Below are 17554 nucleotides of genomic sequence, written 5' to 3'. Positions count from 1 at the left end.
CCCCCCCCCCCCCCCCCGGGGAGGAGCAGTCTGTTAGGCCACAGAGGAGGACTTTGCAGCCAGCCCTGAAGATACCTGATAAAACAGGGTCAGATGAAAGGGGAGGAGGTCCTCCCCTATCAGTGGACTTGGAAAGGGGCAGGGAGGAGACTAGGGAGGGAGTGTGGGGTTGGGGAGGGAATGAGGGAGCGGGATACAGCTGGGACACAGAGTTAACAAAATGTAACTAAAAAGAAAAAAATAATAAAAAAATAATAATAATAAAAAAAAAAGGAATTGTGACTGGCTTGCCTGGGAAGCATAAGGAAATACTAGAGAAATGCTTGTCTTCTTCCCTTTGGCTATCAAACTATTGAAACAATAGAACACAAGATATTAGAACCCTAGAACACTCCCCCAGGGATCTTGGACAACAAAAACATGCTAAAGCATAAGGACGCCAGAGGGGAAACTACTCCTCCAGAAATAGATTTTCAGCATATCTCACCACTTCATTAGAATGCAGGGCCACAACAATGGTGGTTAACGACCAAAGCTGGACACGGGCTGTTTATTTTGCCTATCTCTTACCTTCTACTTAAACCTTACTCCCAGTAAGATTTCAGAGATGAACTTAGGGGGTCATTAGATTTATTTGCTCCTTTTCCAAGAGCAGCCTAAGGGAACGTCATCTTTCCTTGTTTTTGCTATTAATCTAGCTCTTTTAACCAGCTTATTGATGACAAGTTGCTGAGTCTGGCTGACTTGGGCAAGTAGAGTTTGGTATCATAATTTTTAAATATTTCCATACATGTATATAATGTATTTTCATCATATTATTTTTTCTTATTTTTCCTCCTTTTTTTTTTTTTTTTTAATCTTTTAGAAAACCATCTTTGGGTTTCATTTTTTTCCATCATTTTCTACTTTTATATAATTTATCATTACTAAAATAGTTATCATTTCCTTCCTTCTGACCTTGGATTTAGTTGTTGTTTTTTTTCTCACCCCTATTTAAGAATAGATTATCAATCCAAGACCTTTTGATTACTCATTTATACAAGATCTCCCTGTATAGTCCAGAGTGGCCTCAAACTTGCAGTTCTCCTCTCTGCCACCGACTGAGACACCGTGTCACAGCAGCTGCAGCTGCAATGCACGTGGGGACAGGTTTGTTGCTTTTTAATACAAGCATTTATACCTTTACATCTTCCCTTTAACCCTGTTTTCAGAGCGTCTCATATGTTGTGTGGTGTATTTCGCGTGACTCACCTATCCATTTTCTCATGTGGCGATTTTTTTTTTTTATTTTTTGATGGTTCAGGTATTTTATTCAATGACCACAAGTTTTGTTTGTTTGTTTATTATCTTCCATTAATATTTGTGTTATTTTTACATTCATCACAATGTGGTTAGGAAGGTATTTGTGAAGAGTCTGCTCTTGTAAAATTCACTGAGTCACAGTCAGGAACTTAACATTCTGTCTGTTCTAGAAAATGTCCTATATGCCTGAAGAAGGCTGGGTGGAAAGCTGCTAATACAAGTGTGTCATATGTATATTTTATGTGCACTCTTCTCTCATGTTAATCAAATGTTTTATTCTATACTTTTCTTCTGCCCAACTGTTATAAGTTGGGTATGGAATTCTCCAACTGTTATTGTTAAACTGACTCTTTAAAAACTATGTCAGCCAAACTTTGAGCAGAGTGCAGAGAATCCTATGAAAGAAGTGGGAGACAACAAGACCTGGAGAGGACAGGAGGTCCACAAGGAGAGCAACAGAACTGAAAAAGGGCATTTTATTGTCTACCAGGTTGCAACCCAGTTATTGAGAACCACTGCTCTACCACAAGAAGAGAAAAATCAAGAAAGAGTAAAGCATTTCTTGAGAGGCCATCTGTGAGTGGGGAGCAGCCTTACCAGGCCAAAGAAAATGACAATGCAGCCACTCCTGATGAGACCTGATAGATCTGGATCAGAGGGAAGGGGAGGAGGACCTCCCGTCTCAGTAGACTGTGAGAGGGACACAGGTGGGGAAGAGGGACGGTATGATTGGGAGGGGACAGGAGAGGGAGGTACACAGGGAATACAAAGTGAATAAACTGTAATTAATAAAAATAAAAATAATTAAAAAACTAAAAAAAAAATTTATTTATATTTTTATAAATTTGAACACAGGAGTCTTTCCAGAGACTTATACTCCAACCAAGTACCAGGCATGGAGATAACCTAGAACTCCTGCACAGACATAGCCCATGGCAGTTCAGTGTCCAAGTGGGTTCCATAGTAATTGAAACAGGGACTGCCTCTGACATGAACTGATTGGCCTGCTCTTTGATCACCTCCCCCTGAGGGGGGAGCAGTCTTACCAGGCCACAGAAGATGACAATGCAGCCACTCCTGATGAGATCTGATAGACTAGGATCAGAAGGAAGGAGAGGAGGACTTCCTCTTTCAGTGTACTTGGGGAGGTTCATGCATGCAGAAGGGGGAGGGAAGGTGGGGTTGGGAGAGGAGGAGGGAGGAGTTTATGGGGGTATACAAAGTGAATAAAGTGTAATTAATAAAAGTTAAAAAATAAAAAGTTATGTATATTTTTTACAAATTACAGTTTATTCACTTTGTATCCATGCTGTGGCCCCCTCAATCATTACTTCAGAATCCCATGCTACCTTCCTCATCTCCTCCCATTCCCCTCCCCAACTCCACTGTTAGGAGAGGTCCTTCTCCCCTTCCCTCTGATCAAGTCTCATGAGGATTGGCTGCATTGTTTTTTTCTGTAGCCTGGTAAGGCTGCTCCCTCATCAAGGGAGGTGATCAAAGAGCCAGCCACTGAGTTCCTGTCAGAGATAGTTCCTGTTTCTATTACTAGGGAACCCATTTGGAGACTGCGCTGCTGTGGGCTACATCTGTGCAGGGGTTCTGGGGGTTCTAGGCTATATCATACACGGTCATTGGTTGGAATATCGATCCCAGAAAAGACCCTTGTCCCCTGAATTTTTTGATTTGTTGTTCTCCTTGTGGAGCTCCTATCCCCTCCAGGTAGGGTGAACAGCAACCCCTTCCCAATCCTCTTTTGTGCTGCTTTTTGTGGGTTATTTTCCCTAATACACTTTTTGCATCCTAAACTCTGTTTTCTAGAAACCCCAAACCAAAAGAAAATAAAATGAGGGATGAAGTATCAGTTAACTCAAGCAAGAGATACTGCTGCTTTTGACTAGGTGTTACTGGTCAGTGATTTGAGAGGAATTGGTTGTAGATATACTGTGAATTTAATGTGTGAATTTAGACAGAAATAGGAAACATGTTAAGAATGTTAGAAGGAAAGAAGAAAAAGAAGAAGGAGATGATGAAGAAGGCAATGAAGAAGAAGTATATGGATGAGATTGAGGACTATGAGCATGAGGATGAGGAGGAGGAAAAAGAGGATGATGAGGAAGAAGAGAATGAAGAGGAAAAATTATTAATACTACTTCTACCCCTATGAGTTGTAGGAATACTAGTATTGGGTAGTCTGGAAGAATCCAAGAAAAACAAATAAAAGCTCAGTTGTGACATAGTAATTACTACATTAATTTGACAATAATTACTATGCTACATTGAATTGACCAGTGTCAATTTTAGTGCGTGTTCAGTAATGGAACATGCATACTGTTGTTGGCTGTGAGGTAACTTTAGTGAGGAAGTGAAGATTGAGTTGCATGAATTCAATAACTAATCCGAATATATGCCACCACTCTATAAAAATTACATAACAACTAGAATATATTGATAAAGTAGGCATTTATTTAGATAATAGTTATTATTTTAGAAAAGTTACATATCAGTCACATTACATATTCAAATGTCAGTATCATATCAGAAACTATAAAATAAATATCACATATCTAACTAATTTACTATTCATAACTACTTGTATCTTACATTTTGTCACTTTGTCAAAACACGTAGGGCTAAGAATGTTTCTGCTCCCATTTCAGAGGCTTTAGTTCACTAACTTTTGAGTGTGTTTTTGCAGGTTATGTAACAGCCTGGATATCAGTGGTAATGAAAATGAAGTGAGTTTGGTCAACACATTTCTTATAATTGTTTTCTTATGGCCAGTGTACCTATGGTCACATATCATCAAGCAGGTGAAGACTTGAGTTTCACCAGGCGTAGGCTTTCTCTAGGTGTTAGGATGATATAGAGAAGGTTCTTATGAGAGAGACTTTGTAGAATATATTGATAAGGTGAGTAATGAGAAGAATGAACTGACTGGCTGGTAAGTGTGGATGTTATCAGATTGAAGGTCCAAAGCTGGCAACCAATAAATGATAGTTCAGGCTTCTGAGTGAGTCAAATAGACTCAAAGGTAATCATCTCAGACTAGCTACAAGCAGAAGAAAAAATTGACTTATAAAGTCTCACTGCAAAATCTTTGATTTCTGAAAAATGCCTTTATCAAATACCAGTTCTATTGAAGACAGGTATATTTGTTAAATTTGCTTATGCCATGAATTGCCTCTCTGTTGGTTCAAAATGTGAGTTGAATATCCTATATGAGTATTTATCATATTTATTACTCAGAAATACTGGTGATAAAATGACCACTAGTTGTCTACTCTGGTGTCTAAAGTCTAAACTTTTAATTTTTATTAGTTATCCTTAATCTTTGACAATTTCATACATGTACATAGCAAATTCTTCTCACTCTTTTCCCCACCACCCCTTATCATTCTCTCATTCTTATTTAAAAAAGCCTGTCCCTATAAATCTATTTTTGCACTCATTATTATTCACTGGAAAGAGGGTTTGCTGATTAATGAAGATTCAATAGGCAGTTTGCACCATTGAGCTGAACAATAGCTATTATTATATAAAAATAAATAGGCATTTATCTGAAAAAATGGGAACCTCTCTGGCCATGGATTTCTGATGACATTTATATATATTTTTAAAGAGTTAGAATTATTTTGTTGGTTATTGAACAAAATTATTGAACATCTGGTACATAAAAGTTTGGTGCTTTAATCCATTCATTTTTCTTGATAATATTGTTGTCATTATACCTTCTTTTCAGATAAAAAATCAACGCATCTGCAGAAGTGAGGACTTTTCATTGACCAATCTCTTGTTAGCAGAAGAAAGCAGTCACAAACTATTCAGGAATATAATAACCCATACATTACTGAAGTCCAGCCTCCGTCTAGCTTTGTTGCCTCTCAGTTCTTTAAAGGGGTCTTAATCCCTGCCCCCCATTTTTTTTGTCTTTGATTTCTTTTGTTGACTCTTTCATCAGCAAGGTTCTTCTCCAACCTCCTGAACAACCTCCTGAACATTTTCAATATTCACTTCTACAGCTTCTGACTTGCATTCTTTCCTTTTTACTTGGAAACCTATTACGACATCTTCTCTAGCACAACAGAGTCACATGTCTTAGGACAACCTGTGATAAATGCTATCCCCAAGTTGGTTGTTGGAAACTGTAGGATAAAATTTTCTGACTAACTGGGTCAAATAGTGATAGAACACAGACTAAAAGTCTCAAGAGGATGGCGTTTCAAAAGAAAAGTATATAAAAATGATGTAGGGATTTTTTTTTCTGTGCCTGTTGTAGCTCCCAAATAATGACATGGAGACTTAGTATATTTATTAATAAGCTTTAAAGCGCTAGGCTGGGATCATACTCATTTATTCTCACCTGTCTATGCTGTTCTGTTTACTCCCTTACACTGACCTCCTCATATCTCTTCTCTTCCTTCTCCTCAACCTTTCTCTGCTTCACTTGGGATTCTTTCTGTAGGATTAGAAGTTCAGCCCTAACTCTTCTGCCCAGCTATTGGCTGTTCAGCACTTTATCAACAAATCAGAGATGATGGAGAACAATTTCTACACAACATTGAGACCAAAGATTACATTGGAAGTAGGAGAAAACAGGACAGTTGTCAGTAACAGGACAGGAGCCTACCACAGAGGGCCCCTGAAAGACTCTACTTAGCAGTGTACCAAAGCCAAATCTGAGACTCATAACCAAATCTTGGGCAGAGTGCGGGGAATCAGATGAAAGAATGGGAGGTAGTAAGACCTGGAGAGGACAGGAGCTCCACAAAGTCCAAATATATCTGGACACAGGGGTCTTTTTTTCCAAGGACCATGCATAGATATAACCTAGAACCCCTGCTCAGAGGTAGCCCATGGCAGCTCAGCATACAAGTGGGTATCCTAGTAAGGGGAACAGGGACTCTTTCTTTCTTTTTTTGAATTTTATTTTTTTCTTATCAGTTACATTTTATTAACTCTGTATCCCAGCCGTGTCCCGATCCCTCATTCCCTCCCAGTCCCTCTCTCCCTCCCTCATCTCTACCATGCCCCTTGCGAAGTCCACTGATAGGGGGACCTCCTCCCCATTCATCTGATCCTGTTTTATCAGGTATCTTCAGGACTGGCTGCAAAGCTCTCCTCTGTGGCCTAACAGGACTGCTCCTCCCTTGGGGGGTGGGGAGGCCAAAGAGCCAGTCATTGAGTTCCTGTTAGAAATAGTCCTTGTTCCCCTCACTATGGGAAACCAATTGGTTACTGAGCTACCACAGGCTACATCTGAGCAGAGGTTCTAGGTTACATTCATACATGGTCCTTGGTTGCATGTCAGTCTCAGAAAAGACCCTGTGCCCAGATATATTTGATCCTTGTGGAGCTCCTATCCTTTCCTCATCAGACTAACTCCCCTTCTTTCTTATGATTTCCTGTACTCTGCCAAAGGTTTGGACATGAGTCTTTGCTTTGAAAACACTGCTAGTTAGAGTTTTTCAAATGCGCTCAGTAGACTCCTGTCAATGTTCAATGCGCATCCCATCTGTCTTTCAAAACGAGGATTGATAATCTTACCCCATGTCCGCTCTCTTGATTATCTTTTTTAGGTGTATAGATTTCATTATGTTTATCATATCTTATAGGTCTATATAAGTGAGTATATACTGTGTTTGTCTTTCTCCTTCTGGGATATTTCACTCAGGATGATCTTTTCTAGATCCCACCATTTGCCTGCAAATTTCATGATTTCCTCCTTTTTGATTGCTGAGTAGTATTCCATTGTGTAAAAACACCATAATTTCTGTACCCATTCCTCCGTTGATGGACATCTGGGTTGTTTCCAAGTTCTGGCTATTACAAATAAAGCTGCTATAAACATGGTTGAGCAAATATCCCTTTTGAGTACTTGAGCAAACTTTGGGTATATACCTAGCAGTGGTATAGCTGGGTCTTGAGGAAGCACTATTCCTAATTGTCTTAGAAAGCGCCAGATAGATTTCCAGAGTGGTTGTACCAGTTTACATTCCCACCAGAAGTGGAGGAGGGTTCCCCTTTCTCCACAACCTCTCCAGCATGTGTTGTCCCTTGAGTTTTTCATTTTGGCCATTCTGATGGGTGTAAGGTGATATCTCGGGGTCGTTTTGATTTGCATTTCCCTGATGGCTAATGAGGATGAGCATTTCTTTAAGTGTTTCTCTGCCATTCAATATTTCTCTGTCGAGAATTCTCTGTTTAGCTCTGTTCCCCATTTTTTAATTGGATTACTTGGTTTGCTGCTTTTCAGCTTCTTTAGTTCTTTGTATATACTCGATATTAGTCCTCTGTCAGATAAAAGGTTAGTGAAGATTCTTTCCCAATCTGTAAGCAGGCGTTTTGTTTTCATGACAGTGTCCTTTGCTTTACAGAAGCTTTTCAGTTTCATGAGGTCCCATTTATTGATTGTTGCTCTTAGAGCCTGTGCTGTTGGTGTTCTGTTCAGGAAGTTGTCTCCTGTGCCAATGAGTTCTAGGCTGTTCCCCACTTTTTCTTCTAACAGATTTAGAGTATCTGGTTTTATGTTGAGGTCTTTGATCCACTTGGACTTTAGTTTTGTGCAGGGTGATAAATATAGATCTATTTTCATTTTTCTGCATGTGGACATCCAGTTGGACCAGCACCATTTGTTGATGCTGTCTTTTTTCCATTGAATGGTTTTGGCTTCTTTGTCAAAAATCGAGTATTCATAGGTGTGTGGGTTTATTTCTGGGTCTTCTATGCGGTTCCATTGATCCTCCTTTCTGTTTTTATGCCAATACCATGCAGTTTTTATTACTATTGCTCTGTACTACAACTTGAGATCGGGGATGGAGATACCTCCAGATGATCTGTTGTTGTACAGGATTGTTTTGGAGATTCTGGGTATTTTGTTTCTCCATATGAAGTTGAGAATCTTTTTTTCAAGGTCTTTAAAGAATTGAGTTGGTATTTTGATGGGAATTACATTGAATCTGTAGATCGCTTTTGGCAGGATGGCCATTTTCACAATGTTAATCCTACCAATCCATGAGCACGAGAGATCTTTCCATCTTCTGAGATCTTCTTCAATTTCTTTCGTCAGAGACTTGAAGTTTTTCTCAAACAGGTCTTTCACTTGCTTGGTTAGTGTCACCCCAAGGTACTTTATGTGGTTAGTGGCTATTGTGAAGGGTGTTGTTTCCCTAATTTCTTTCTCGGCCCTTTTGTCTTTGGTATACAGGAGGGCTTCTGATTTTTTTGAGTTGATTTTGTATCCTGCCACCTTGCTGAAGGTGATTATTAACTGGAGGAGTTCTCTGGTTGAATTCTTGGGGTCGCTCATATATACTATTATATCATCTGCGAATAGTGACACTTTGACCTCTTCCTTTCCGATTTGTATCCCCTTGATCTCCTTTAGTTGTCTTATTGCTCTGGCTAGGACTTCAAGTACTATGTTGAAAAGGTAGGGAGAGAATGGGCAGCCTTGTCTTGTCCCTGATTTCAGTGGGATTGATTTAAGTTTCTCTCCATTGAGTTTGATGTTGGCTATAGGCTTGCTGTATATTGCCTTTACTATGTTTAGATATGTGCTTTGTATTCCTGCTCTCTCCAAGACTTTAAACATGAATGGGTGTTGGACTTTGTCAAATGCTTTTTCAGCATCTAAGGAGATGATCATGTGGTTTTTCTCCTTCAGTTTGTTTATGTGGTGGATTACATTGATGGATTTTGTATGTTGAACCACCCTTGCATGCCTGTCATGAAGCCTACTTGGTCGTGGTGGATGATATCTTTGATGTGTTCTTGGATTCGGTTTGCAAGTATTTTATTGAGTATTTTTGCATTAATGTTCATAAGAGAGATAGGTCTGAAGTTCTCTTTTTTTGTTGGGTCTTTGTGTGGTTTAGGTATCAGGGTGACTGTTGCTTCATAGAATGAGTTTGGTAATGTACCTTCTGTTTCTATTTTGTGGAATAGTTTGAGGAGAATTGGTGTGAGCACTTCTTTGAAGGTCTTGTAGAATTCTGCGCTGAAACCATCTGGCCCAGGGCTTTTTTTGGAGGGGAGACTGTGAATGACTGCTTCAATTTCCTTGGGGGATATAGGGCTGTTCAGTCTTTCTACCTGATCTTGACTTAATGTTGGAAGATGGAATCTATCAAGAAAATTGTCCATTTCATTTAGATTTTCAAATTTTGTGGCATATAGGCTTTTGTAGTATGACCTAATGATTGTTTGAATTTCCTCTGTGTCTGTAGTTATGTCCCCTTTTCATCTCTGATTTTGTTGATTTGGATAGATTCTCTCTGCTTTTTAGTTAGCTTGGCTAAGGGTTTGTCTATCTTGTTGTTTTTCTCAAAGAACCAGCTTTTTGTTTCATTGATTCTTTGAATAGTTTCATTTGTTTCTAATTGATTGATTTCAGCCCTGAGTTTGATTATTTCCAGCCTTCTGCTCCTCTTGGGTATATCTGCTTTTTTTTTTTCTAGGGTTTTCAGTTGGGCCATTAAGTTGTTTGTATGTGATGTTATGAATTTCTTCTTGCAGGCACTTAGTGCTATAAATTTTCCCCTGAGCACTGCTTTCAATGTGTCCCATAAATTTGGGTATGTTGTTCCTTCATTTTCATTGAATTCTATGAAGTCTTTAATTTCTTTCTTTATTTCTTCCTTAACCCAGCTGTCATTGAGTAACAAGTTGTTCAGTTTCCATGTGCGTGTAGGCTGTTTGTTATTTCTGTTGTTGTTGAGGTCCAGCTTAAGCCCATGGTGGTCAGATAGAATACAAGGGATTATTTCAATCTTTTTGTATCTGTTGAGGCTTTCTTTATGACCAACTATATGGTCTATTTTGGAGAAGGTTCCATGCGGTGCTGAAAAGAAGGTATACTCTTTTGAGTTTGGATGAAAAGATCTATTAGGTCCATTTGATTTAGGGACTCTGTAAGTGTTTTTATTTCCCTATTTGTTTTCTGTCTAGTTGATCTGTCCCTTGGTGAGAGTGGAGTGTTGAAGTCTCCCACTATTAGGGTTTTAGGATCACTGTGTGATTTAAGCTGTAATATTGTTTCATTTACAAATGTAGGTGCTCTTGTATTTGGGGCATAGATATTCAAAATTGTGATGTCCTCTTGGTGGATTTTTCCTTTGATGAGAATACAGTCGCCGTCCTTATCTTTTTTGATTAAATTCGGTTGAAAGTCTATTTTATTAGATATTAGGATGGCTACTCCCGCTTGCTTTCTGGAACCATTTGCTTGAAAGACATTTTTCCAGCCCTTTACTCTGAGGTAGTGTTTATCTTTGTTGCATAGGTGTGTTTCTTGGATGCAACAGAATGATGGATCCTTTTTCCGCAACCATTCTGTTAGTCTGTGTCTTTTAATTGGGGAGTTGAGTCCGTTGATGTTGATAGAAACTAGTGACCAACAATTGTTACTTACTTTAGATGTGGTGTTGGTGGTGTCACTGAGTTTCATTGCTTGTCTTCTTTTTTTTTTTGTGTAGTTATCTATTTCCTCTGTTTCATTCGATGTAGTTGTTTTCTTTGGTTTGGAGTTTCCCTTCTAGTAACTTCTGTAGAGCTGGGTTACTATGTAGATATTGTTTAAATTTGGTTTTGTCTTGGAATATCTTGAATTCTCCATCTATGTTGATTGAAAATTTTGCTGGGTATAGTAGTCTGGGTTGGAATCTGTGGTCCCTTAAGGACTGTATGATTTCTGTCCAGGCCCTTCTGGCTTTCATAGTTTCTGTTGAGAATTCTGATGTGATTCTGATAGGTCTACCTTCATATGTTACTTGGCCTTTTTCCCTTGCTGCTTTTAGAATTTTTTCTTTGTTTTGTAGGTTCAGTGTTTTGACTATGATGTGACGTGAAGAATTTCTTTTCTGGTCTAGTCTACTTGGTGTTCTGTAGGCCTCTTGTATGTTTATGGCCATCTCCTTTTTTAAGTTGGGAAAGTTTTCTTCTATAATTTTCTTGAAAATATTTTCCGGACCTTTGAGCCTGATATCTTCTTTTTCTTCTACTCCTATTATTCTTAGGTTTTGTCTTTTCATGGTGTCCTCGATTTCTTGGATGTTTTGTGTTTGGAACTTTTCTGATTTTTTTTTTCCTTTGAGAGACGTGTCAATTTCCGCAAGTGTATCTTCGGCTCCTGAGATTCTTTCTTCCATCTCTTGTATTCTGTTGGTGATGCTTACCTTTGTAGTGCCTGATCTTTTCTCTTATGTTCTCCAGCTCCTGGTTTTTCTCTATTTGTGTTTTCTTTATTGATTCTAATTCTGTTTTCATGTCTTGCACCATTTCCTTCATCTGTTTGAATGTGGACTCCTGCTTTTCAATAGCTTCTATTTTTTTGTCCGTTTCCTCTCTATGTATCACTAATTGTGCCTCTACTTCTTTGGGTATAATTGCCTGTATTTCTATGAGAGCTTTGTTTATTTCTTGTTTATTTGCCTTCATTTGTGTGGACATTTCTTTGAGAGCTTTGTGCATTTCTTCTCTGTTTGCCTCAATTTTCGTGGTCATTTCTTTGTTTCCTCTTGGTTAGTCTCGATTTCTTTGGTTATTTCTCTGAGGGCTTTGTTCATTTCATCTCTATGGGCCTCTAATAGCTGGAGAAACATAGTTTTGAGGTCGTTTTCTTGTATATCTTGTGAATTGAAATGTCCATTGTTTTGTGGGGTTGCTGGTGAAGTCATTATGTCCTGATTTTTGTTGGGAGTGTTCTTACGTCTGCCTCTAGCCATCTGGTTATTTATAATCCTCACTGGTTGTTCCTTGAGATTGTAGTTTGGGCTATGATCCTCTCTTTCTGTTTTCTGTACTGTTTTTTCAGGAAGATGAGAGAGGTTCACTGCTTTGTGTGTGTGCACTGTGTTTTCAGTTTTGCCTAAGTAAAGAATGTGATGCTAGCGCTATTCGCGTGCGCTTTTAGTGGGCGCAGTGTGCATGCGTGGATTCTCTGACTATTGCAGTGGCCTGCAAGCCACTATTACGCAGTTCTGACTGAGATCCAGGAATTGTTTGCCTGGATTACCCTGGTGGACCCACAAGGCAGAGGCTTCAATGTTGGGGTCGCTATCCCAAGAATTCCTATGATGCCCACACTAGGAGTGTGGGTGGCAGGGATCTCGTCTGGTTGCTTCTGTGGAGAGGCCCTGGGTCTGGGGCAATCTCTCAGGGACTGTTTCTGACATGAACTCAGTTGTTGGCTCTTTGACTTCTCCACCCCCTCCAAGGGAGGAGCAGCCTTGCCATGCCACAGAGGAGGACATTGCAGCCAGTCCTGAAGATACCTGATGAGCTAGGGTCAGATGGAAGGGGAGGAAGACCTCCCCTATCAGTGACTTAGAGAGGGGCAGGGAGGAGATGAGGGAGGGAGTGTGGGGTTGGGAGGGAATTAGGGAGAGGGCTACAGCTGGGATATATATATATATATAATGTCCATATCCTGACTGCAACCAAATGTCTGGGCATAGAAAACATCACCTGAATACCACTGCACAAAACTATCCCTCAACAACTGTGAGAGGTTCTTACCATAAAGTTTATAATAAGATAAGCTTAGTATAAAGTTTATGATAAACAGAGGAATGTGTGCAAGACATGTCTGGATTAAAACACACACACACACACACACACACACACACACACACACCAAGCAAGCAAACAAACAAACAAAAATCCAAGCTATTTTTATTTTCTAAATTCAGTAATGCCTTACGGTCATTAAAAATTCTAAGGTCATCTAACTCAACATAATGAAATACAAAACCAAACCTTGAGGGCTTTTCTACACTAAGACAGACAGCAAATCTGTATGTTTAAATGCATGACGGGTGTAATACAAGCAAAATTATTAGCACTTTGGTTTGTAGTTAGCCATTGCAGATTATCCAGGTCACAGGTTTTCTCAGTTTGCTTCACAGATGTGTTACACTTTTATGTTACTTAACTGAAACTTGTACTTTCAGAATGACACAAATGGAGAGAACATGAGTTATGGTGTTTGCATAGACAGTAGTTAATTTCTCTTTAGGGAAAAATAGAACTTTGACTTACCAATGTACCATTAGAAATATAAATGAGAGGTTAAGACTTGCATTTGTTTGACTCTAGGCAAGGCCTTTGATAACAATATATGTTTAAGAAACCTTGTATTATGGGATTATTACTATATGACTTTTGGAGATATGAAATTTTTTCGTGAATTTTGTAATATACAAATGCAGATTGTAGTGTAATGAGATCTCATTTGCATACCACCTAGCTAAAAAATTTGTTAACTCATGGCCATTTCTCTCTTTTATATTAGTACCAAACTTGAACTTTATAAAAGCAATTGTTTTGGTGACACTATTTGTATTAGTTACTTTCTTTTAGTATAAAAATACCTGACAAAGCAAATAAAGAAGCAAAAGGTTTGCTTTGCTTGAGGGAGTTGTGGCATCAGGAGTTTGTGATGATTGGTCACACTGTATTGTTGTCCAGGAAGCAGAGAAAGGTGAACACTTGTGCTCAGCTTGGATTTGCTTGTTTGTGTGTTTATTTGTTTGGTTTTGTTTTGCTTTTGTTTTTTAGTTTTTCAATTAGTCAAGGGCTGTAGCTTGGGTTATGAAGTCACCCATATTTACAATCAGTCTTACTGCTTCAGTTAAAATAATCTAGATGGGTGGGACAAGATGGTGGTGCCAGGAGAACACTGCATCTGAGGAGCAGGACAAAATTTTCCATACAGCGACCAAGAGACTGAACTCTGGGCCATAAAACAACAGCGATCCTGTTTCCCAGGTGAGAGGAAACTCCCATGGTGTGGGAATCAGTCGGGTCCACTCTCAAGAAACCCAGCTAGAACCCGGAAGAGATCCCGGGTTGCGCAGGCACTATGTCCCCAGACCAGAGCCACACGCCTGCATGTCCTGTTCACCTTCCGAGGCTGATCAGTGGGCACAAAAAACGCTAGATACTGGGAGTCCCAGTCTCGAGAAAACCCCATAGGGAAGGAAGGAAAAGGTACTGACTTGGGTCACCCAGTCTTTCCCTGGAAAAAGTCCTGCAGACCGGCGGGTATGAGCCGCCATCACTGAGCTGGGCTCCAGCCACAGGCACAGACAGTTGCTACTTGCCAGCTCTCTGGCAGAGACAGAGCTGTGCTCCCCAGGACAACAGAGACTAGGAGTCCCTGTCAGAAGAAAAATCCACAGGGAAGGAAGGAAACGGTACTGACTTGAGTCACCCTGTCTTTCCCTGGAAAACGTCTTGCAGACCAGTGGGTACTAGCCGCCATCACTGAGCTGGGCTCCAGCGGAGAACACAGACAGTTGCTGCGCACCAGCTCTCCAGCACAGACAGAGCTGTGTGCCCCAGAGCAACAGAGATTGGGAGTCACTGTCAGGAGAAATCCTCACAGGGACTGAAGCAAAGGGGATAGGCTTAGGCCACCCAGTATATCCCTGGAATACGTACGGCAGACCAGCCCAACCCAGGGACCTGCTGTGCACCAGATAGCCTACTGTAACCAGGAGAGCAGTACCCACTGGCCACAGATAACTGCTTGGGTACTGGGGCACAGATCCCTAACCTCAGACCTACAAATCCCCGAGATCAACCCCCAGATACTGCTTCAAGGGGCAACCAGTTATCCCTAACAAAACTGAGCAAACCGCGGGACACACAGGTTACAGCAACAGATTACTAAATTTACAGCAAGAAACCCAGAAGCAGGGCAGCTGTCTTCAGGACTTCTCCAGGTAAGAGGAGAAACCTCTTGACTAACTAGGACCACAGTTACCACCCACTCAGGTCTCTATCCCTGAGGTGAGAAGCAGAAACTCCTGAAAAACACCAGCCATCCAGTGACTATACCCAAAAAGCTGAGAAGGCTTCCTTCAGGAAAAACCATCTTTCTTCCAAGGGGATTCTCTCCACTACAGGATTCCAGGAACCACCAGAAACTAACCCCAAACACCTAAGATAGCCCAATGGGTAGAGGTCAGCGTAAAAGCTGAAACAACAAAATACAGAGCAATGTGGCATCTCCAGAACACAGTTATCGAGGGGCAAGTAACCCTGGACACCCCGGCATAATAGAAATCCAAGAAGATGACCTAACAACTATGCTCATGAGGAGGATAACAGAGGAACCAAATAAAATACGTAAAGACCTAGAGAAAGATAAACTCAAACAGATTATGGCCATCTATAAAGAAATACAGGAAGTTGCAGTCAAACAGTTTGTGGCCTTTAGAGAAGAAATGCTTAAATCACTGAAAGAAATAAAAGAAACAGAGGATTGTTCAAACATCTGAAGGAATTGATAGAAAAGGAGGAAAATACAGTCAGACAGGTGAAGGAAATCAACAAAACGGCTAGATCTCACACAGACCCAAAAAAGAAAGAGAATTTTAGGTCAATCTCCCTTATGAACATTGATGCAAAAATACTCAACAAAATACTTGCAAACCAAATACAAGAACACATCAAAGATATCATCCACTATGACCAATTAGGCTTCATCCCAGGTATGCAGGGGTGGTTCATTATACAGAAATCCATCAATGTGATCCAGCCCATTAACAAACTGAAAGAAAAAAACCACATGATAATCTCCCTAGATGCTGAAAAAGCATGTGACAAAATCCAACATCCATTCATGTTTAAAGTACTGGAGAGATCAGGGATACAAGGCACATATCTAAACATAGTAAAGGCAATATACAGTAAGCCTATAGCCAACATCAAACTGAACGAAGAGAAACTTAAATCAATCCCACTGAAATCAGGGTCAAGACAATGCTACTCTCTCTCTTTCTCTTCAACATAGTTCTGGAGGTCCTTGTTAGAGTAATAAGACAGTTAAAGGAGATTAAGGATATACAATTTCGAAAGGAAAAAGTCAAATTATCACTATTTGCAGATGATATGGTAGTATACGTGAGTGACCCCCAAAATTCTACCAGGGAACACTTAGAGCTCATAAACACCTTCAGCAAAGTGGCTGGATACAAAATTAACTCAAAAAAATCAGTAGCCCTCCTGTATATAAAAGACAAAAGGGTTGAGAAAGAAATTAGGGAAACAACACCCTTCACAATAGCCACAAATGACATAAAGTACTTTGGTGTAACCTTAACCAAGCAAGTCAAAGACTTGTATGAAAAAAATTTCAAGTCTCTGAAGAAAGAATTAGAAGATATGAGAAGATGGAAAGATCTCACATGCTCATGGCTTGGCAGGATTAACAAAGTAAAAATGGCAATCTACAGATTCAATGCAATTCCCATCAAATTACCAACACAATTCTTTGCACACCTGGAAAGAAAAATTCTCAACTTCATATGGAACAACAAGAAACCCAGAATTGCTAATCAATCCTCTACAATAAAAGATATTCTGGAGGTATCTGCATCCCTGATCTTAAGCTGTAGCATAGAGTAACAGTTATAAAAACTGAATGGTACTGGCATAGAAACAGAATGTTTGACCAATGGAACCGAAGAGAAGACCCAGAAATAAACACACACACTTATGGACACCTGATCATTGACAAAGATGCCAAAACCATAAAAAGGAGAAAAGACAGCATCTTCAACAAATGGTGCTGGTCCAACTGGATGTCTACATGTAGAAAAATGGAAATAGATCCATGCTTATCACCCTGCACAAAACTAAAGTCCAAGTGGATCAAAGACCTCAACATAAAACCAAACACTTTAAATCGGTTAGAAGAAAAAGTGGGGAATACCCTTGAACTCATTGTCACAGGAGACAACTTCCTGAACAGAACACCAACAGCACAGGCTCTAAGAGCAACAATCAATAAATGGGACCTCATAAAACTGAAAAGCTTCTGTAAAACAAAGGACACTGTCATCAAAACAAAATGACTGCCTACAGATTGGGAAAGAATCTTCACCAAGCCTTTATCTGACAAAAGGCTAATATCCAGTATATATAAAGAACTAAAGAAGCTGAAAAGCAGCAAACCAAGTAATCCACTTAAAAAATGGGGAACTGAGCTAAACAAAGAACTCTCTGTAGAGGAATATTGAACGGCAGAGAAACACTTAAAGAAATGCTCAACCTCATTAGCCATTAGGGAAATGCAAATCAAAACGAACCTGCGATTTCAACTTACACCCATCAGAATGGCCAAGAACAAAAACTCAAGTGAGAACACAAGCTGGAGAAAGGGGAGAAAGGGGAACCCTCCTCCACTGCTGGTGGGAATGTAAACTTGATTTCCACTCTGGAAATCAATCTGGTGCTTTCTCAGTCT

The 17554-nt window shown here is 39.8% G+C and overlaps 1 pseudogene; it reads right to left on the bottom strand.

The window, feature by feature from the left end:
* Positions 1-1062: 1062 nt before the first annotated feature.
* On the bottom strand, positions 1063-1150 carry LOC129691808 (small nucleolar RNA SNORA17; annotated as a pseudogene).
* Positions 1151-17554: the final 16404 nt, after the last annotated feature.

Source organism: Psammomys obesus, unplaced genomic scaffold (genome assembly GCF_907164565.1).
Source record: "Psammomys obesus unplaced genomic scaffold, mPsaObe1.curated_primary_1811, whole genome shotgun sequence".
Classification (NCBI taxonomy): domain Eukaryota; kingdom Metazoa; phylum Chordata; class Mammalia; order Rodentia; family Muridae; genus Psammomys; species Psammomys obesus.
The sequence above is the reverse complement of the archived record's forward strand: the minus strand, read 5'-3'. Positions and strand labels throughout refer to the sequence as shown.